Source organism: Megalobrama amblycephala, linkage group LG22 (assembly GCF_018812025.1).
Source record: "Megalobrama amblycephala isolate DHTTF-2021 linkage group LG22, ASM1881202v1, whole genome shotgun sequence".
Lineage (NCBI taxonomy): Eukaryota > Metazoa > Chordata > Actinopteri > Cypriniformes > Xenocyprididae > Megalobrama > Megalobrama amblycephala.
Genome location: NC_063065.1, coordinates 609058 through 633081, shown reverse-complemented (window position 1 = coordinate 633081; position 24024 = coordinate 609058). Strand labels below are relative to the sequence as shown.

The window sequence follows — 24024 nt, the reverse complement described above, 5'->3', positions numbered from 1 at the left end:
CTTCAAAACTCAATCCAGAAACTCCAAGAATAGACACACCTTCCCTTGGCTTATGAACAGATGACATCATCAAGCCCCTGCCAGCTCTGGTTCGAGCGTATTTGCTTATTTTAGCCTCAGCGTTGAGTCCCGGCCAACGGTGCCGCCCCTCCGGGCAGGACGGGTCCCGGCAGAGCTCTGGAGAGACGCTCGGCTGTTTTTGGCAGGCGGTTCACCTGAACTCCCGTCCAAACACTCAAAGTTCAGCGCTTTTGTGCTTCTGTGCTGGACATGTAGGAACGCTAACAGCAATAACTCGGCTGACAGCAGAACAAAAATATCCCAATTAGTGACTCCAGTGTTCGCTAATGCTGCTGAATCCAGAGGGTGAAACAGAGAGGGGGAAAGACAGCAGATTCCAACTATTCGAGCTCCTCAAAGATTAAACATACGTCTACTTGTTCTGACACAAGTGTCACCTCACTTCTGTTTGATTTACCACAGTGAATTTACAGCAGTCAGAGACAACAATCATACGAGTGTGGCACTTCCTTCAGTGCCACAAATTCAAACTATAAAGACCATCAGAGGGATAGAAAGACAGACAGACCGATAGAACAACAGACAGACAGACAGACAGAACAAACGAATGAACGAACAAACGATGGAACAATAGAACAGACAGAACTACAGAATGACCGAAAGACAGACAGACAGAACTAACGACCGACAGACTAAACAACAGAACGACAGACAAAGCGATAGAATGACAGACAGAACGATAGACAGAATGAATGAACAAGCGACAGAACGACAGACAGACAGAATGACAACCAGAACGAATGAAGGAACAACGGACTGACAGACAGAACGATGGAACGGCATACAGACAGAATGAACGAACGAACGACAGACAGAACTACAGAACAACTGACAGAACGACACACAGACAAAGCGATAGAACAGACAGAATGACCGATAGACAGACAGAACAAATGAACAAAGGAATGACCGACAGACAGAACAAACAAATGAACGACCGACAGACAGATCGACCAACAGACAGAACGATGGAAGGACAGACAGTCTGAACGAAGGAACGACAAAACGAAGGAATGTACGAACAATAGACAGACAGAACAATGGATGGACAGACAGACAGAGCGAAGGAAAGAACAAACGAACGAACAACAGACAGACAGACAGAACGAACGACAGACAGACCGAACAACAGACAGACAGACAGACAGACAGACAGAACGACAGACAGACCTACAGAACGACAGAACGAACGACCAAATGACCGACAGACAGACAAAGCGATAGAATGACAGACAGAATGACAGACAGAAAGAACGAATGAACAAGCGACAGAACGACAGACAGAACAAAGAAATGACCGACAGACAGAACAAACAAATGAACGAACAAATGATGGAACGAACGAACAGACAGAATGAACGAACGAACGACAGACAGAACGAACGAACAACCAAACAACCGACAGACAGAACTACAGAACGACAGAAGACAAAGCGATAGAACGACAGAGAGACAGAATGAACGAATGAACAAGCAATGGAACGACAGACTGAACGAACTAACGAAGGAACGAACGACAGACAGAACAACAGAAAAAGAGATAGAGCGACAGACAGAACGAACAACAGACAGAACGAAGGAACGAACGAACAACAGACAGAACGAAGGAACGAACGAACAACAGACAGACAGAATGGCTGACCGACAGAACGAACGAATGACCAAATGACCGACAGACAGAAAGAACGAATGAACAAGCGATGGAACGACAGAAAGAACAAAGAAATGACCGACAGACAGAACAAACGAATGAACGAACAAACGATGGAACGAACGAACAGACAGACAGAATTAAGGAACGAACAAACAACAGACAGAATGAACGAATGAATGAACGAACGACAGACAGACCTACAGAACGACAGACAGACAGAACGAACGAACAACCAAACAACCGACAGACAGAACTACAGAACGACAGAAGACAAAGCGATAGAACGACAGACAGACAGAATGAACGAATGAACAAGCAATGGAACGACAGACAGACTGAACGAACTAACGAAGGAACGAACGACAGACAGACAGAACGACAGAAAAGCGATAGAGCGACAGACAGACAAAACAAACGACCGAACGACCGAGCGAACGAACGAACGAACGACCAACAGACAGAACTACAGAATGCCAGACAGAACAAACAACCGACAGGCAGAACAACAGAACAACTGACAGAACGACAGACAGACAAAGCGATAGAATGACAGACAGACAGAATGACTGATAGACAGACAGAACGAACAAACGACAAACAGACAGAACAAATGAACAAAGGAATGACTGAAAAACAGAACGAAGGAACAGACAGAACAAACAAATGAACGACCGACAGACAGATCAACCGACAGACAGAACGATGGAAGAACAGAGACAGAACGAAGGAACGAATGAACAACAGACAGAACGAACGAACGAACAACAGATAGACAGAACGAAGGAATGAACGAACAAACAAATGAACGACCGACAGACAGATCAACCAACAGACAGAACGATGGAAGAACAGAGACAGAAGAAAGGAACGAATGAACAACAGACAGAACGAACAACAGACAGAACAAAGGAATGAACGAACGAACGAACAACAGACAGACAGAACGACAAACAGAACAAATGAACGAAGGAACGACCGACAGACAGAACAATGGAATGACAGGCAGACATGGCATTGCACAACAGAGCCTAAGTATCTGTCAAATGTCTTATCTTGTAGAATGCGCACTCAGCACCGCGGCTCCCTATTCACAGAGTACACGCGAAGTAAAAGTGAGTGTGCATTCAAACGCGATTTCAATAGTCTGCATTTTTAAAGCGGCTCCCTGATGCATGCAAACATCTCCCAATATGAAAACCATCTTAGGCTGGGCTGTGTAGTCTCATCAGCTCTGTATCATGATTGAAGAAAAATGTCCTCTGTTTCCACTGAGTATTGAGAGATTACTTTGATTATGGTTGCACTTATTGTTTGCACTTAAGACTAAGAGAAAACTATTAATCATTTTTATTTATACTGTTTATATTTCTATGATCAATTTGTGGACAGGAGTTCAGTTATGAGGTCAAAAGTTATGATATGAAAAACAATTATGAATAGATCATGAATATTTAACGTAGCTCCGACTGTAGTTGTATCCATAAGCAGCAGTAGCACCAACAAACAGAACAACAGAAGCCAAACACACACAAAGAGACCCTTAATAACCTCTGAGCCTCTCATCCTAATTCCTCACCATTAAAGGCAGGGTAGGCAAAAAAATGTATAAAAAACTTTTTTTCAAAATTTGTTTAAACTTTATTTATATATCAATACATAATTAAAATGTAAGTACTCTGAAAAAGAAAGTATAAAAATCGAGTGTCTGTAGACCTCTCACGACTGTTTTAAAGACAGCTCATTATTTCCATTCACTCCACCCCCTCCCTTCTGGGCTCCTTCCAAAGCCACGCCCCCAAAACGCATGAACGTGTGACTCCGACCACTGAGCTGGAAGACGCATTATTTACCTGAGACGAGCGGAGAGGAAGGAGCACAGTGCATGTAGTGACATCATGTCAGAATCACATGTAATAAAAATAACTTTAAAATTATGAAGATAAACAAACAAGATGTATTTTAGTACTCACTATCAAGCTAGCATATTGATATTGGTAAAGTTTAAAATATATATTTTTTGATTCGCTAACGAGCTAGTTATCTATAAGGCAAAGCTAAAAACAGGTTGCATGATACACGTTTTTCCATTACCATCATTTACACTGTGATGAAGATGAATTTCGTGTAAGATTCATAACATATACGTTGTTCTACAGATCAACAGAGTAACATACACTCAAATATCAACTCACAACTGCATTGCAGACACAAAATAATAACACACACATACAACAAAGTGTGTACGACACACACAGATACAAGATAAAGACATCAGTAAACATAGGTAGAGAATATAAAAACAAAACAAAGGCGAAAAAAACGTGCAGGTAAACTTGCAGGTGAACATGGTAAAAGACTTAGACAGAGGGTAAAATTATGCACAATTCAACACTATAGCTATCATTATTTATCGTCTCTACTACGGCTCGCTAAGTAATGTTATGTTAGCTATATTACGCAGCTACGTGTGCTAATGACACATGCTTCATGAAAAAATAAACAAAAAAATATGTATGATCAAAATACAAAAAGAAAGATTTACCTGTCCAGCAGAAATAAAGCCATCAAGGAGTCACTTTTCAGCCCCTTGAGTTCCCTCAGTTCTCGCCATCGCTGGAAAGCCACGCCGATATTAACTCGCGTTTTATTTCTTTGTTTATCCAAAGACTTTTTGTTCATTGCCTTTTCTTGTACTGTTACTGTCTTCCTTTTTTTGCCTGGTTTGCCTTCACTAACTGCATAGGCCGATACTGTGAATTTAGCTTGCTGTTTCTCTGCCATTGTTTTGGTATTCCTAGGATCCGTACCTCTTGGATTCCCCAAATCAAACGTGCGCGCGCAAGTGGGCAGGTCATGTGTGGCAAAAGGGTGGTTGCCATGGTTGCGAGAGAGTGACAGCCGCCTAAGCCAATCCTATGTTTCGTCCCGGATGGAAATAATGAGCTGTGTTTAATACAGATTAAACGGTCTAGAGTCACTCGATTTTTATACTCTTTTTACCAGAGTTCTTACATTTTAATTATGCATGTATATATATAGAAAGTTTAAACAAATTTGGAACAAAATTTCTTACCTACCCTGCCTTTAAACAATATATTCATTCATCACAGCTGCACATTAGCGACAAAAGACACAAGAAGTTAATTAGCAGCATCTGTCTTTGCCGTTTTCAGATGGATTACAGAGACACACACACTGGTCTGCACTGTCCCTGAATGACTCCATTAACACGTTCACAAAGATTACATCTGAATCGCATCACACGCCTCTGACCGGGCTCTCCAGAGTTCCCTTCACTCCCACGGCAGACTGGATAAATAACACTGAAACCTTCTGACACACTATAAGCAACAGCCTATTCAAGATTCAGCGATATTAAGGAAAGAAGCGTGTACACAGTGAGTAAACCATGAGCCAAACCACTCAAAAATACAAATATATGTTTTTTTTCTTCAGATATTTACATATTCACCAATAGACTGATTATTCCCCGGTAGCATGCACTGATACTTATTACAGCAATAATTTGCTAAAAAATCTAGTTGTTTTACCACTATTTTGTTATTCACTTGTACTACACTAGAAAATGGATCCAATGTGATATTTCATTAAATTTTTACAGTAAAATATTGTTAAATGACAGTTTTTGGATGTAAAAATGACCACATCGTCTTAAAATGTAAAATGTCTATAATTTTAATGGTAAAAATTTTACGGCAAAAACCTGTTACTTGGTTAAAGGTAAGTTCCCTTACTATATACGGTGAAAAACTGTAATAGATCCAATGACATATTTCAAGAAATTTTTACAGTAAAATACTGCTAAATTACAGTTTTTGGATATGAAAAAGACCACATCATCTTAAAATGTAAAATGACTAAATGGTAAAAATTGTACAGCAAAAACCTGTTACTTGGTTAACGGTAAGTTCTCTTGCTATATACAGTGAAAAACTAATGGATCCAATGGGATATTTCATGAAATGTTTACAGTAAAATACTGTTAAATGACAGTTCTTGGATGTAAAAAATGACCACATCGTCTTAAAATGTAAAATGTCTAATTTTAATGGTAAAAATTTTACGGCAAAAACCTGTTACTTGGTTAACAGTAATTTCCCTTATTATATACAGTGAAAAACTGTAATGGATCCAATGGGATATTTCATGAAATTTTTAACAGTAAAATATTGTGAAATTACATTTTTTGGATGTGAAAATAACCACATTGTCTTAAAATGTAAATGACTGTAACTTTAATGATAAAAATTGTATAGCAAAAGCCTGTTACTTGGTTTATGGTAAGATCCAATGACATATTTCAAGAAATTTTTACAGTAAAATACTGCTAAATTACAGTTTTTGGATATAAAATTGACTACATCGTCTTAAAATGTAAATGACTAATTTTAATGATACAAACTGTACAGCAAAAGCCTGTTACTTGGTTAACAGTAAGTTCCCTTATTATATACAGTGAAAAACTGTAATGGATCCAATGGGATATTTCATGAAATTTTTACAGTAAAATATTGTGAAATTACATTTTTTGGATGTGAAAACCACATTGTCTTAAAATGTAAATGACTGTAACTTTAATGATAAAAATTGTATAGCAAAAGCCTGTTACTTGGTTTATGGTAAGATCCAATGAGATATTTCATGAAATTTTTACAGTAAAATACTGTGAAATTACAGTTTTTGGATGTGAAAATGACCACATCTCTTACTGTTTAACTGTTCAATCCGCAAAACTTAAAATGTTTTACAGTAAAGTTCTTGCGACTGCAATTTTGCCACCAATTTCAGGGTTTTTTGAACAGTAGACGGCCAACTAAGTGAACATCCATCAAATGATCCGACGCAAAGATTTAAACTGCTCAAAGAGTGTGTAAAACCACAGAACCGCTGACACTTTCAACCTCAATTCAGGATTTAAAGCGCAGCATGAGACGTGGAACATCTCGGGAACTTTTGTCCGGAAAGGACTTCAGCCTGTTTTATGACTCTGACATTTACCTGCTCCTAAATCCTGCTGCTTATGAGAGCCGGAGTGGGCGTCCGGGAATCTCTCAGCATGACGGAGGCACATTCAGGTCAAGGATGATTCTTTCCCTCTCAATATTCAAGAGGAAAGAAAAGGTCGCTGGGCATCTGGCTAATTACATAGAACTCGCTGGATTCCCCATCAATCACGCACAAGGAAGTGTACGCACGACTGATTGTGGCAATTGAGTAATTCATCTATAATCTTAGTGGTTATTCCCTCCCGCCAGCTGACGGAGGATGTTTCATTGATAGTGCGACCCGTCGGGACACTAGAAGGTGTTTAATGTTTGGATATTGTGCTGGAGGAGAATCTAACCTGTGTTTATATGATGTAAGGACGTCACATGACAAATTAAACAGCATTTCCTCAAACCAGGGTTATCATCACAACCTAAAAATAAAACCATTAAAAACATTCCTGTTAATTGGAATAAAAAAAATAAAATAAAAATTAGATGAAAAACTTTAAACAAAGTTTTGATATGTTGCCTTTACAATAAACTGAAATAAGTTTAAGCTGAAGCACTAAAATTATTAACTGGAAAAAAATAACTAAAACTGAAAAATAAATTAAACCTAAACAGCAATATATATAAATAAATAAATAAATAAACAAATAAATAAAATGACAAAAGCACATCATGAAATGAAAAATAACATGAAAAACATTCAAATAAATGCTAATTCTAAATATATGCATCACCTACAAGAATGAATAAAGCAAAATATAGAAAATAAAATATAAAATAAATTAATAAAATTAAATATATAATTGATATTTTAATACATTATATTAAAGTGATAATAAATAAATAAATAAATAAATAAATAAATACACTGAAAAATTAAATTAAAAAAAACTAGCAAACCAACTAAAGTTGATAAAGATAAAAATATGACATATATAAATACAATATTAAATATATAATATTATTTTAATGTTAAAATAAATAAATGAACATAAAAAAATATATAAATATTATTCATAAAAATATAAATAAATATATTTTTTAAACTGATAATGCTTTGGTAATCCACTACAAGCGGACAAACGACAATTAATGTGATTGTCAGTCCAAAAATGTGTACAAAACATGTAACAATGAAGTCTGACGCACTGATTCATAATCCATCAAAGCACCTCTGTTTTAAAACAAACTGCAGTATGAAACGTAACAGGCCATTGAATTGAGTCATGATGAAAAGGGAAAGTTTTCGATTGCTCTTCAGCAGCACTGGAAACGTTGGAGGCAGATCAAGGTCTTCAACCTTTCATCCTTTATATCTAATCGCTGGAATGAAGACTGAACTGACGTGCTGCTTTGCACTATGATTATTATTCAAACATGATTCACAGCAAAAAAAACATATTTTCGAATATGTCCAGGGCTCAACAAATACACAGAATCTGTTGCATTTATACTTCATGATCTTTCAAGAAGCTCCAAACACTGAAGATGAAGATTCCTTTGCATTACAAAACCCCAATGATCCCACAACACCATTTGCATGAGTGTAGACATGTGTGACCGAGTCTGATGACCACAAAGCCTGGAAATAATAAAGACCCGAGTGTTTTGCATGATAATACAAGACCCAGACATATAGATCTGATGAGCCACCACCTATATCACACCACCATATCACACTACTGCTGTTAGCATATATCACACGCTAATGACACATATAAATCACAGTACACACTTCTGCTGTTAACACATACTTCATTATCTTAACGGTTAAATGAATACCAAGGCAAAAGTTCTTAACAAAAACATGTTTTTGGTACTCTTTTCTTGAAATAAGCCTGAGTTCAGCAGAACCATACAGAAAGTGTTTTCTGCACTGAATCTCCAGCACTAAAGCAAAAGAAACTTTGGAAAAAACTCTGGAAAAAAGAAAAGACTAAAACACTTTGAAAACATACTAAAAGTAATTTATTAAGGAGCAGGAATCATTAAGTGGAACTAAAATTGTTGAATTCCTCATCATTTTTCCCAATGACTGTGCACTCCAAAAAAAATAATAAAAAAAAATGCTGGGTTAAATATGGACAAACCCAGAGTTTGGGTTGTTTTAACCCAGCGGTTGGGTTAAATGTTTGACCAACGAGCTGGGCAGTTTTATTAACCCAACTATTGTTTAAAAATTACTATTTGGCTGGATTAAAATGAACCCAAAATAGGTTGGAAATTAAAAAATAAATAGGTTGGTTAATTTTAAGCCAGTCATATAGTAATTTTTAAATAATAGTTGGGTAATAAAACTACCCAGCAGGTTGGGCAAACATTTAACCCAACAGTTGGATTAAAACAACCCAGTCACTGGGTTTGTCCATTTTTTAGAGTATGGGTTTTGAGAAAAAAATAGTTCAATTCAAAATCTTGTTGTCTAATAAACCTGGCATTGTACACTAAAAAATGCTGGGTTAAAAACAACCCAAGTTGGGCTAAAAATGGACAAACCCAGTGGTTGGGTTGCTTTAACCCAACCTGCTGGGTAGTTTTATTTAACTCAACTATTGTTTAAAAATTACTGTATTGCTTACTTAAAATGAACCCAAAATAGGTTGGAAATTAACATTTATTTATATGTTTAATGAATAATAATTAATTAAACAAAAAACATTAAATTGCTTAAATTATAAATGTTCACCTTTTGATTATTATTGTTGCCTCTAGTAATTATGTGTCTGATTTTTCATTTCCAACCTATTTTGGGTTCATTTTAAGCCATTTTTAAACAATAGTTGAGTTAAATAAACCTACCGAGCACAATGGGCAAACATTTAACCCAACTGCTGGGTTAAAACAACTCAAATAGCTGGGTTTTTCCATATTTAACCCAAATTGGGTTGTTTTTAACCCAGTGTAGGCAGCAAAGTTTTATTGAAAACTCAATCACTGGGTTAAAACAACCCATTCACTGGGTTTGTCCATTTTCAACCCATCTTGGGTTGTTTTATTAGTTTATTCGTGTATATTATGAATATTGTTGGCTCTCTGACAAATGTTCCTCTTTGCTAAGTCACTTCATATAAAAGCGTTTGCTAAATCCATACATGTAAATGTAAAATTGAGTTTGTTATTTCATAAAAATATGTCTACTTTGGCGAGAGGAACAACGACGCTCTTCAGCGGGTTTGGAGAGGTTCTGATAGATGACAACACAAGCATTCTCCTTCACAAAAGATAAAGAAATAAATCTCCAAACGCACTTTACTCCATCATCACCAGTGCTTGGCAAGCGTTCGTTTGAGTTTTTCTTCTGGTGTCGCTCCCTCTCATTCAGATGCTCAAACACTAATCTATTTATAGCTGCTGGCGAGAAACAAACTGCAACTCAACCACAAAACCACAAGGAACAATAATCATCATAATCAAGCCGGATCGCAATAAAAACAAACCCAGAGGAAGTTCACGGGGAAAAGAAGGTCTGGCGTTTGATTTCGAGGAAGCGACTCCTGGGTCAGTCGGACTTCCTTTCAAATGTGAACATGATCTGGGTTTCAAGAAGGACCTGATTTCAGCCCAGACGGAGGGATTTCGAGTCTGTGTTTGTGAGGAGAGTTTCTATGTAGGTCACGACTTCAGCTCACGTGTTTTGTTGGCATAAAGTATGATATACATGCAGCCGACGGAGAACTTCTCCAGAATAAAAGCCAGATTAACTGCTATACCAACCACCAAAACACACTAATTTCTGTGCCTCAATTTGTGTCTTATGGTGTTTTAAGCCAGAAAAGTGAAGAAGGGAACAACACCTTAATGTAAGGACGGGGCTTGGAGTTAAAAGCTAAAAATTTACTTTTTTTTCAACCATTATCAATACTAATATTTCAACCAATTCTTTTCAAAACTTGTAATTTTCAGATGTTTCTGAATTGACAAGCGGGATTAAACAAAAAATGCAATGGTTGACACTGCAACTGGTAAGACAAATACAATCCAAATTTTGATAATTAACTTGAAGATATTCAATATATCTTATTGAAATATTTAATATTTAAATTAAATATTAAAATATTTACTTATGTTCTCGAAATATTTAAAAAGGTGCCCCCAATGAAAAAGAGACGATCTTTATATAACAACTGTTTTTAGAAAGTGTTAACTGCAAAATCAACACTATATTTGATTAATAAAACTAATATAGCTGCGAGCAGCAAATAATGGGGTTCAGGTGTTTTAAGGACTTTAAACAAAAAGGTATTATGTTTTACTTAGCAAGCCTATAGCCATCTAGATCCTAGATGGAAAAGACCATTTACAGCCAATTTAACATAGGAAATATACATTTTAAAGCTTTTTAACAGTTATCGAGGTTGAGCCAAAAACCTGGGACTAGTTTGCCAAAGTAGGTTTTTGAAATAATCTCCAATATTTAACAAACGATTTGATGGACAGCGGTGGTCCTAGAGACAAAGTTGCTCAGAATGAGGAGTTCTACCATGTGGTATGAATGTTGTGGGCATGTGTGAAAAATTGTGTGATATACAATCCTTTACAAACGTGAAAAATGTGAAGACGCCCCCCGGTAGGGCCGTGAGTCAAACAGGCCGAGCGAGTTTCGTTCTGATCGGCCTCAGTTAACCATGACTGACAGCTGCTCAAACTTTATTGGCTGACGGCAGCCGTGTTTTACGAGATGTCCTCGTAGACAATCGCGACACCTTGGACAAAGACGCTGCATGCCAGTTTTCAAGTCAATTGGACTGACTGTTGCACAGCTATAGCTGTTTTAGGGGGGGGTTTTCTTCATTTTATAGCGCCACCAAGTGGCCAGTCTCTGCATCCTTTTTCAAAGAACCACAGACCGAGCCAATACATAAGTGTACCAAGTTTGGTGAAATTATCTCATTCCGTTCAAGAGGGATAGCCGTTTTAGCAAACGTGGCCACGCCCACTTTGAAAGTTTTAGTGTCCCGTCGGCCATCGCGGATGTGAATTTCATTGAACAAAAAACCTAGGACTAGTTCACAAAAGTAGGCTTTTCAAAAAATCCAAAATACCATTCATATAAAACACTAGAGCCTACGCCTATCACTCATAACTCCTAAATTGTTAACAATTTAGGAGTTATGAGTCATTTCATACTTTTGACCGCTGTAGCCCCCCCGTCAGGCCGGTCGGGCCGAGCCTTTGTGTCGTTGTAGATGGTGTGAGTACTACCAGCCCTCAAAGTTTCAAGTCTCTATGACTTACGGTTTGGTCTGCCCGATCACTTTTAGAGGAGAATGCTGATCCTTGGAAACTTTAACAATTACAATAGAGTTTCAGAGATACACATTTGAAACCTTAATAATCTAGACATAGTGACAACACTTTAACTAAATGAACACAACAGGAACATTTAAATCATTAATTAAAGATACCATCATACCCATATAAAAATGTGTAAATTATAAAAAAAGTTTCAATCTTCCTTCAAAAAGTTGTGGTTGTTGTAACAACACATTACTCATAACAAGTGTCAGGTCTATTTGTTTGCAAGACTTATTGAACATATCTATTGTATGATCAGATTGTTTTTGTCCAGTCCGTTGCAATGGTTATCGTGTCAATCTAGAAACTTCTGAAACATCTGTAAGCAGCGCCACACGAGACAAAAAATGTTGTGAAACTGGCTTAAATTAAACTAAAATGACAAATTAAATACAAAATAAAATAAATAAAAGCCAACTGGAAATATTTGACAAAACCACCTAAAACTAAAACTACTAAAACTTAAAAATAACAGCGAATTCAAAAAATGAATGCTAAAAAAAAAATATAAATAATACTATAATAACTGTTTCTAATATAATAATGAAAATACTCCTAGTTGTTAAAAGCAAATAATAAAATGTAAATATTAAAATTGAAAATTACTGTCTTTATAAGCTAAACTTAACATTATCGTGTCATGATGCAAGTCAAGTCAAAGTTATTCACCACATTAAGCCTGACTTTGATTAGTTTTTCTGTGCCAATATGTGCCCTTTTTGTCCAGCATCAAACCATTTGACTAACAATGACATCAAGTTCAGGCAAAATATCGAATTTTGTCACGCTAAAAACAATAAATGGCAGATTGTCTCTGGAGGCTCGGAGGAACACTTTCCCACGAACTCGTGGGCGTCATTGACGGGGCCTCCTCGCGGCAGGTGGTCACGACTGGGTTTTCCATGACAAAAGCCTGCCCTTCATCACCCCAAGATCTCACGTCACACAACGTCTCACGTCCTCTCGCCCTTTTCTCACACAGAGTCACTGCAACAATGACTGCAAACTCCACTCCAAAGCTAATTATTCTGTTGGCTGGAGCGACGATTCAGGATTCAACCTCTGACCAAAGAGACAAACAGCATATATTTGACTTGCATCGATGGCTGTATTAAAGTCATCTGCAGGATGACAGGATGTGACCAGCAAACATCTGCAGCTGAAAATAAACCATCTATTATCTATATAAAAAAAAAAAAAAAGATTTTATCACAAAAAAACATAAATGTTTAAAAACATACAACATTGTTACTGTTGTTACTAAAAAAAACAAAACGTTTAAAAATTTTTTTTTGAAAAACATGAAAATGTTGTAAATTGTTACAATTTACGTTATTTTTTACAAAAAAAGTGTTTAAAAATGTGCAACTTGTAAATTGTTACTAAAAAAAATAACAAAAAAAGTTTTAAAATTTTAAAAAACATGTTTTGTTAAAAAACAAATAAATGTTTTTTAAAGTGTTTAAAACAAAAAAGTGCTTAAAAATGTACAACCTTCTAAATTGCTAGAAAAAACAATGTGTTTTAAAAAAATGTTTAAAACATAAAAATGTGTTTTAAAAAGTACAACCTTATTATAAACTGCTAAAAAAATAAATAAATAAATAAATGCATTTTTGTTTAAATTGTAATTAGGATAAATTCTTAGTTTGTGCTTCTTCAAAAAGTACTAAAATAGTTGTCAAGGAACAAATTGAGTGAAATCTAAAACCAGAATCATGAAATTCCTTCCATTTCCCATCTCTAGACATTAGTATGCATTGATCATGCTCTTCCAGCGTGAGATATTTTTACACTCTCTTTCATGGCCGCTCGAGGCAGAAGCGAACAGAGGGTGGCAAACGTGCTCACAGCTGACGGCCGCTGATGTCTGGCGACAGCTGGACGTCAAGATGGAGACGGAGAGGTCAGGAGAGGAGCCTGGGAGTCAGGATTATCCACCACATTCCTCCATCTGGAGCGGCAAGGAAGCATCTGCCCCATCTCCATCTCAAAAACCCCAGAGCCGGAGCCGGAATAATGATTCCTCACACAGAGGAGAGACGGATCGGCTCTCTCAGGTGGAAACGCCAACAGATTTGAGTGATCGGAGAGGTCCAAACACACCGTATGGTCACATCTCTGGTGTTCACATGCTTAAAACAATCATTTACTCTCAGAAAACAAACACTGCTGAAAAACAGCTGAGATACACACATCTGTGAGCTTGGAATTTGATGATTGAAAGCATTAAAATATTAACAATATCAAACAACATCAACATAAAATTAACATCAAAAAATCCTTAATTTCTGTGATTATTGTTAACTAAAACTATAACTATTAAAACATATTCATGAAGACAATTTAAAAACAAATAAAATCAGATTACTTTTTTTGCTGTTTTTGCCTTCATTATGATAGGACAGTAAGTTTGCAAGAAGCAAAGTTGGAGTGAGAAAGGGGGATGGGATCGGGAAAGTCGGGACACGAACTCGGGACGCTAGCAATATGTCGTTGCTGCCCACAAGGCTATCGGCGCAGACATATTAAATTAAATATTTGAGGAAAAACTTAGAAATAAAAATTAGAAATGTTGCCTTGGTAAGTTTAAGTTTAATTAAAACTGAAATAAAAATAAATGAAAGCTAAACAGAAATATAAAAAAAAAAATATATATACTAAAAATGACAAAGACACAAATTCACTAAAATTAAAATTTATTAATATGTAATAAAACTTGAAAATGAAAATATAAACATCTAATTCAGTATATTAATTAATACTAAAAGTCCCTGATTTAGTAATAAATTCTCCTAGTTATTAAAATCAGCATAAAGAACAACAAATGATAAAAATTTAAAAATTATTACAGTAAACTTACTTTTCCACATGGTTATAATGAGATTTTGAGGGACAATTAGCTTAATTGTGATTAAAATAACACAAAAAAAATTGTCAAAAAAATCCAAAACAATGCATTTTATTCATGCATACATATTTATTACTATCTGTATTGCTTTTAGGGTGAAACATGGAAAAAGCATAACCACAAAAGACAACAAATCTAGTAATATCGATTTAACCGCTCAGATGAGAAGAAAATGTGAACTGACATGATTTGAATAATGACAGTATTGTTTTCTGTAGAGATGCTTTACAGCTAAAATTGAATGTTTCATAAATTATGAACTTTGTAACATTGTTGATTCAGTTCAGTTCAATAACAGTCATTGAATCTAAATAAATGACACTAGTCTTCTGTAGAGCTGCTTTATAGCAAAATTTAAAGCTAAATAAACTACTTTATAGCTCATAATTGATAAATTTTACAAGATTAACACTTATTTTCCTGTCTATTGCTGTGAAGCTGCTTAGAAATAAATGTGACGACTCAAAACTGCACACACAAAAGTTTCCTAAAAATCTCTCAAACTGAACGTCTTCAGCCAATAAGATCCCACTTTTACCATGAGAGTATAATGCAACTTTAAAGCGTCTCTTCAATCAGAGGAAACGCATTCAGATGGTGTCATTGCCCCGTGTGTCCAGCGTACACTCAGCATGAGGCCAGATCTCAACAAACAGCCCTCTGCTGCCCGACATATCTGAGCACAGACCGACTGACACAAAAGCAGAGGGGGGCGCCGCAGGGGCCGGGACGGCTCCAGCAGACGGGCCCCGGCCCCGCCGACAAATGCCTTCCAAAGGCAAGAAACAAACACACAGGGAAAGGGACACGCATACACAGACAGACACAAATACACACCCAGACTGCTCACTAATTCTCAGCAGAACAGCATAAGAGCCATCAATCGTCTGTTGAATGGAGCCCGTCGTGACCCGGCCTCCCTTTCTCTACGGCTAGAAAGAAACTTCTGCTACAAACAAGGTCCGTCGCAATGACGCAGCCATTGAGCCATCAACTCAGTGTCAGGGTGAAATGGAGAGACCCACAACAACAACAAATTTTACGACAGTCACAGAGGAGATTTTACAGACAAACATGTGAGAATGCGGTGAAAAAGTTCCTTGAAATTCAAAACAAAAAGATAAAACACTGGAACTAGCTGCACAATTCTGGATAAATTGAGAATCACAATTTGTTGTTGTTTTTATTGTTTAAAATAGTGATCATGAGTGTTTAATTAATTGAACAGTTATTTAAAAAAAAAAAAACAGGTTGAGTGAATAATTCAATGACTCACTCATAAAGAGTTCACTTGTTTCATTACTGGATGAATCAGCGTTTTTGAACTAATCTCCTGAATAAAACATTCAATGACAAATACATTTTTAACAGTCACTTGTCGCCACCTACTGGTGTAATGATGTAATTTACGTAAATTTTAAGCATTAAGTTACTTTCAAAAGGCGATTATTTTGATCGCTACCGTAGACATCAGTGTTTATATCTGAATTATAAACTTTTATCCCAGTACTCTGATCATTAGAATTATTGTAACAGAAATAATGAATTTGTGTGGTTGAAAAGAGACTGTTTGTGAAGCTGTTTCTTAGCTGTTCAATTAACTTTTAACAGATATAGTTAGTGTTTAAATGTTTGGGGTCTGTAAGATTTATTTATTCATTTATTTGAACAAAAATACAGTAAAAATGTTAAATCATTTTACAATTTAAAATAACGGTTTTCTGCATCAATATATTCTAAATGTAATTTATTTCTGTGATCAAAGCTGAATTTTCAGCATCATTACTCCAGTCTTCAGTGTCACATGATCCTTCAGAAATCATTCTAATATGATGATTTGATGCTTAAGAAACATTTCTGATTATTATCAATGTTAAAAAAAACAACAGTTGTGCTGCTTCATATTTTTGTGGAAACTGTCATACTTTTTTTCAGGATTCTTTGATGAATAGAAAGTTGACTAAACTTAATATTTAAAGTCAGCACAAACAATTAATTTAAGTTGAAACAAAAGTTGAAAAAAATTACAAATTTGTTGAATTAAATGCACATAGTTGTACACATGTGGTTAAGGGGACTTGCATGCCCATTTATTAAATATATTAGAATGTATAAACATTCTAATTTCTATAGAATTGCAAAATATCCCCCATAATCAGTGCAGAAAATGTATGCAGATTCAGTGTTTCAACTGTTTGAGCTCAGTACGTGAGGAACTGTAAGTCTATAAGCATGACAGTCTGTCACACTGTAAACATTCGTATACCAATCATTTCGTGGAATATTTGAGCTGAACAAACTCGGAGCTAAACCGAACCCTCCGCGTGTTCACGAGAGCCACATGTGATGCACGACAGTCCCGTGCGAGAGATAAGGCCCGCAGAATATCACTGTTTATGTACGGCATTCCGACCATGCAGCTCGGGCCCAGATAAGCGTTATCTACGAAGGTAAACAAACGGCACAGCGAGAACAGCCAGACTTTTCTGCAGCACGAGACTCTCTCTCTCTCTGCACTCTTCAAACACGGTTGCCTCATTTGAGAAAATAATAGAATTGGATGTGCAACAATAACAAACCTGGGAAATTATCCAAGACTTGCCAAGCAAGCGTTTCATTTGCAATTACAGAGCGTTTCTGGCAATGTACACGACACTCTGTGGACTCGGAGTGAAACACGAAACCCTGAAAACGTCCCTCAGAGAACGACGACACGTGATGAAGAGGAAGACGAGCATGCAGATTCATCTGAGAGGTATTTCTCACAAACACAAGGCAGTAGCTGCAAAAGCTTGTAAGGTTTTAATTCATTCCGAACTCAATAACACCCACTCTCCATCTCGTAAATGAAGGTTTATTGTCTTTAAAGCTCACATTCTTGTGAACTCCATGCACTTAAATTAAAATACATAAAAATGATCACCCAGTACAAATATAAAACGAGCTGAATTATAGCAAGCTGGATTTTTCTTTATTCTCAAGAGTTCCTAAATAAAAGGAAGCAAACAAACATTTTCCAATAAAGACCTTGAAAAACAAAGTTCACCAGTGCGGCCGAAGAAACACTTTAGACAACTAAGAAATAGATCTAATGTACCCATAAAGCTGTTCATCACTCTAAAAAATTCTGGGTTAAAAACAACCCAAGTTGGATTGAAAATGGACAAACCCAGTGATTAGGTTGTTTTATCCTAGCGTTTGGGTTAAATGTTTGCCTAACATGCTGGGCAGTTTTATTGAACCCAGTTTTGTTTCAAAATTACTACATGGCTGGCTTGAAATGAACCCAAAATAGGTTGGAAATTAAAAAAAATCAACCCAACCCAATCTCTGGGTTAAAGCAACCCAATCGCTGTATTTGTCCATTTTCAACCCAACTTGGGTAAAAGCAACCCAATCATTGGGTTAAAAACAAACCCATTGCTGAGTTTGTCCATTTTCAACCCAACCTGGGTAAAAGCAACCCAATCGTTGGGTTAAAAACAATCCAATTGCTGAGTCTGTCCATTTTCAACCCAACTTGGGTAAATGCAACCCAATCGTTGGGTTAAAAAATCCAATTGCTGATTTTGTCCATTTCCAACCCAACGTGGGTAAAAACAACCCAATCGTTGTGTTAAAAACAATCCAATCACAGAGTTTGTCCATTTTCAACCCAACTTGGGTTGTTTTTAACCCAGCATTTTTTAGAGTGTTGATTATAAACATCTGGCACAATTAACCACAGTAGTTACTGGTTAGTAGAAACTGGTTTAACCAAACTTGCAACACTTAGTATTAAACTTCATCACGTAACTCGCACAAAATCACACTGGATGATAAAATGCCAAAGACTTGAAATCCCAGAGCAATATTTAGAGCCCAGAATTAAACTTCTTAAACAACACTCAAAAACTTAATCTCTGGCACAATCAATCATTACGATTGTTTAATCTTGATACAGGATGATCCATCATTCCTTGAAATAATTCCCAAATTCAAGTACAAGCCGCTGCAAAACTGCCGTCCAAGAGTTTAGCGAGAATGATGCTTTTAAATAAATCTCTTTTGCTCATATTGATCTTCTGTGGCCCAAAATGAATGCTGTGGTGCATTATGGGTAATCTAGACAGCCAAAGATATTCTGTCTGAATGCAACCGTTTTGATCTTCGCTTATCAAATTAGCTCAGATTTGAAACGTTGGTTTCAAGCATCTATAACAGATTAGAATGAAAATCAGGAGGAAAATACATTCATGAATTCCACGATTCTCCACACCCCGGGCCAAAAGTCAATTACGGACAATTTGAGCAAATCCCAGCATACCATCTCCATGTTTAAGTAACATTTCACGTTCTAACGCAAAGATCTGACACAGCATAAAACGGAAAATACAAGAGAGGGTCTAGCAGACGATTCTTTTTGTGTAAAAGTCAAGCTCATGGAAGTCCACTCAATAGTTAAACACAGATTCGTATAAAAGGACAATGTGTTCTCCTCAACGTGAAGCTCTCAGCATGCATACGGCTGTTTTACATAATCACAAACTATGTTACGGGCTCAAACACGTCTAAAAACAGGACAATCTGTGCCTTCATACCTCATAAAACATTTGCAATGAAACTTAATGTTCAACAACCGCTAACTTCCACTGTGATTCTTTAATTGAGCCACATCTGCTCCAGCTGGGGTCGTGTCAAAGAAAACCTTAAACTTCCCAATGGCATTATGACAGATGATGGATTAAACAATCATTATTTGGCCTTTTTGATATTAATGGCATTGCCTGATGATGAAATTAACAAAAGTCTGTGTTCTGTTTAAATGCAATATTCAATTTGACTCTACACACAGTAAAAAACTATGTATTGTTGAGAAAAGTTTGTTGTGCATTCAATTTTCAACTGTTATCTTAATAATTATCATAAGTAACAGCACTTTGATTTGTCAGTTTGTAATTGTTTTTCTCTAAACAAAATCAGCCAATAAATTCATTAAGGCAACTGCAGATTTCTTGTTGACCAAATTTTCAATTAGTAACAATAAATCAATCATTCTAGTAGCCTCATGTTTAGTCATGTTTCTGAAGGAGAAATTATCTTACAAAGCAAAAATATCTGGAATATAGTTTTAAAAGGTTGCACATACACTTGACAAAGAACATCAGGAATGGAGACAATCAATGAATGTAAAAACATGAACTCTTAACATCACAACTACAACAATACTGCAAAATCTTATGAACAGTAAATCACACTAATTTATGCAAGGAACTCATGAATCCTTAATATATCAATATTGTTCAATATGAAAGTCTTTGTGGTCTTATTTCTTCCAATAAAGTGGATGTAAACATAAACTTTCTACAGCACTAATATTTGATGACTGAACGTCAAATTCGACAAATCTTGAAAAAGGCTCATGATGAGACAGACAGGTTTCTGGATGTTAATTCTTAAGAAGCTCAACTCAAACAGAATATTCCGGAGGGATCAACACTTCATTTCAGACTGTTTGGGATTAAATCCCATTCAAATTCCTTCAAACAACTTAGAACCTCAATCACAGGGTCCTTATTTGAGCACAAAAGCGTATATATTCACATCAACCCCGACCTCTGTGTGCATCAATCAAAGCCATCGACTCATGCATCTTCACATGATTACAAAACGCTAATGCACCTCTAACTAAAAGTCTTTCTACAGTTCAAAACTTCACATTTAATCCAATGTGTTACTTGCCATTTCTTTGTAATTCAAATTTCCACATTTATTTATATAACGCTTTTTACAAAACACATTGTTTCAAAAAAGCTTTACAGAAAACCTTAAGTTATTATCTGTAATAATTTAATAATTTGTGAAATTAAATCCAACACATTTTCCCTCAACACATCAATGCCACAGTATGCAAATGTAAATATGTTTACCCATTTATTCACACACAAAAATTACACACTTACACACTCAACAAGACATGATTTGACAAAGCACACACTGACATTCAATGCTGGAGGTTGAATCACATGACTAAGTGAACACATACACTGTAAAAAGAAGATTTTGAAGATTATTGGTGTAAAAATATTTTTGAAATTTTACTAGCAATTTCCTATGCAAATTCCTATGCCAATTTTTCTGTAAATAAAGTTTTTTTTTTTTTTAACAAATGTTATTGGAGTACATTTTACAAGAAAATACCATTTCAGGGTTTTTTTTATTCAAAATTTCACGTTTAATGAGTTTCTTGCAGTTTCTTTGTAAATGTTTGCAATATTTACTCATTTCTGAGTGAAATCTGTTTTAACACCATTTTTTTTTCCAGTGTAATGTTGATTGACTTGGTAAACACCACAAGAAAAACACATACTGTTACTTTAAATCCCAGTTCTTGCTTCAGGCGACCCATCCCCCATTTCTCACACTCTCTCTCTTTCTCTCCCTCTCGCTCAACCAGCCCCCCCACCCATGCACCACAGCTTACATCCATAACGCAACATGCAAACCACCGTATCTCCCTCTGGATGATCCCATGGCAGCTCTACGGCTCCGCTGATTGGAGCGCTGATGGACTATACGGTGGCCATTTCAGTCCAGGGAGGAATTCCACTCCACCCTCCCCCCATCCAACCATGTGGTCAATCCTTTGAACAAACCCACACACACACACACACACACACACACACACACACACACACACACACACACACACACACACAAACCACATACAAGACATCTTGCTGTCAGTAATGTGGCGGCCCTCCGAGGGGAACAGTTCACCAGAAATACATGGATGTACAGGGAAATCGACCCCCCCGTCCAACCTTTCAAATACGCAAAAACTCAACGTCGCTCTCAAGCAGATACGAGCAGTAAACGGAGCATCAAGGGTAATTTGTTTCCTCCAATAGAAGGGTGTTTAAAAGCCACACCGCCCTGCTTTTCTTTTTACGGCACCCTCCGCTCAGCCAGGGGAATCTTGGAATGCTCTTCGCAAAGACTATTACACAACACACACACACAACAGCCAAAACATCAGGCTTTATGAGCCCTCGCGGCATCGCAAAACCATTGAACAATGACAGAGAGACCAACAGGAACACGTCAGGGTCACATTTCACCAAGAAATCAGAAGGAAAACTCAAGAAATGATGTTTTGCATTAAGAAAATCAAGGGATTGTTTGCATTGTGATGGTATTTTCATGATAATTCAACAATTTTACCAAAATTCTAAATTATTTTAATTCAAAAAAGCATCATACACTGAAAAAAATGGAGTAGGATTTATTTTGAATCAATTTTTACTCAGAAATTGCTAGTAAGCTTCACAAATAAATGACAAGCAATGCTTGAATCAATCAATTAATCATAAAAATTTGAACTAGAAAGCCTGAAATAGTATTTTCTCAAACATATTCTAATAATCGGTTTTATTTACAACTTTGAAAAGTAATATTTACAATGTAATAGGATAATGGGATAAATAGGATAAATATAATTATTTTATTTAAAAAAAAATAAAGAATAAAAACTGAATACATTTTAAGACGGTTTTATCAAAATCAGGAATACAACAAGCAATTTATCAAAGATTCTGGCAGGTTTTGTGAGCATTTCTACTGGGTCACATTTGAATCTATACGAGTCAGTATATTTCTGTTGCATTAATGGAAAAGGAAGATCATATTTCAAGATATTAATCACAAAATTAAGCAGAATGAGTATGAAATAAAGTAAATCTGCATCAAATTTTCTGACAATGGAACGGGGTAAAAAAAGAGCTACAAAACACCAGCTTTCTTCTGTCATGTGACTCACCATAAAAGACAATAAACAACCTTGAAGACCAACTTCTATTGAACCGAAAACACACATCATGTGATGTTTGAACACACACGTCTCCGAAGTTGCTTTCTAACAAAATTTCTAAAAACAAACTATGTGTCTTCTCACTCCATGAAGCCTTTTGGAGGAAAACCAACCACAGGAAAAAGAGCATTTGTTGTCCTTCTGCTGAACCTGCTAAACCAAAGGAGGCTTGTTGGTTAAGCTAGTAAAGAACACAACACAACATATGCTGGTCTGTTCAAAGACTTATGTTCACAAAACAGAAACTTCCCACACTCCTCACAGACACCAGGACATTGAGCAGGGTTATTATTATTATTATTAACTGAAACTGAATCTATTTCTGCTAACTGAAATAAACCTGAAATGCAATAAAGTATAAATATTAGTTGAAAAACTTCAACCAAATAAAAATTAGAAATTAACTTATTTCAATTTAAGTTGACACACTAAAATTATTAACTGGAAATAAATAAAATAAAACAAAACAAAAGTAAGACTAAAATTAAAACTGAAACACAAATAAATGAAACTTAAAAAACAATATATATATAAAAAAAGGACAAATGGTGCCGATAGCCTCGTGGGCAGCACCGACATATAATGCCGTTGTGCTTCGGGCAACCCAAGTTCGAGTCCCGGCTCGTGGACCTTTCCCAATCCCGTTCCCTTCTCTCTCCCACCTCGCTTCCTGTCCACTCTATACCATCCTATCATAATAAAGACAAAGATTAGAGCTGGGACAATAAATCGTTGAATTGCGAATTGAGAAATGATTCTGGATCGATTCTGAGATTTTCCGAATGCATCCCGATTCTCTCTCAAATCAATTCTGAGCTTAGTTTTCACCAGGAGATGGCAATGGGTGCTTTAGAAACAGCCGTACACGCACCACTTGAACTTTCTATAAAATAGTCATTCATAGAACTCGAAAAGGTTGAAGCGTATTGCAAGGGTGTTTGCAATAATCTTAAAAGCATTCTGAGGGGAAAGTATATAGCCGAAGGCACAAGCACTCTTCTTCATGAGCATTTGAGTGCGTGTATGGTTAAAAACTAGCCTAGAGCGCCATCTGCTGTTAAAAAAAATAAGTTCAGAATTGATTCAAGAGAGAATCGCGATGCATTCGGAAAATCCACAAATCGAGGTGAATCGATTTATTGCCCCAGCCCTAGCAAAAATCACCAAAAATAAAATCTTTAAAAAAAAAGACAAAAATAACAAAAGCACATAATGA

At 36.2% G+C, this 24024-nt stretch overlaps 1 protein-coding gene across 1 annotated transcript in view; it reads right to left on the bottom strand.

Moving 5' to 3' along the window:
• The window catches only part of acvr2ba (activin A receptor type 2Ba), a 48937-nt gene that overhangs the window by 23552 nt on the left and 1361 nt on the right, over positions 1-24024 (bottom strand). The window lies entirely within an intron of this gene.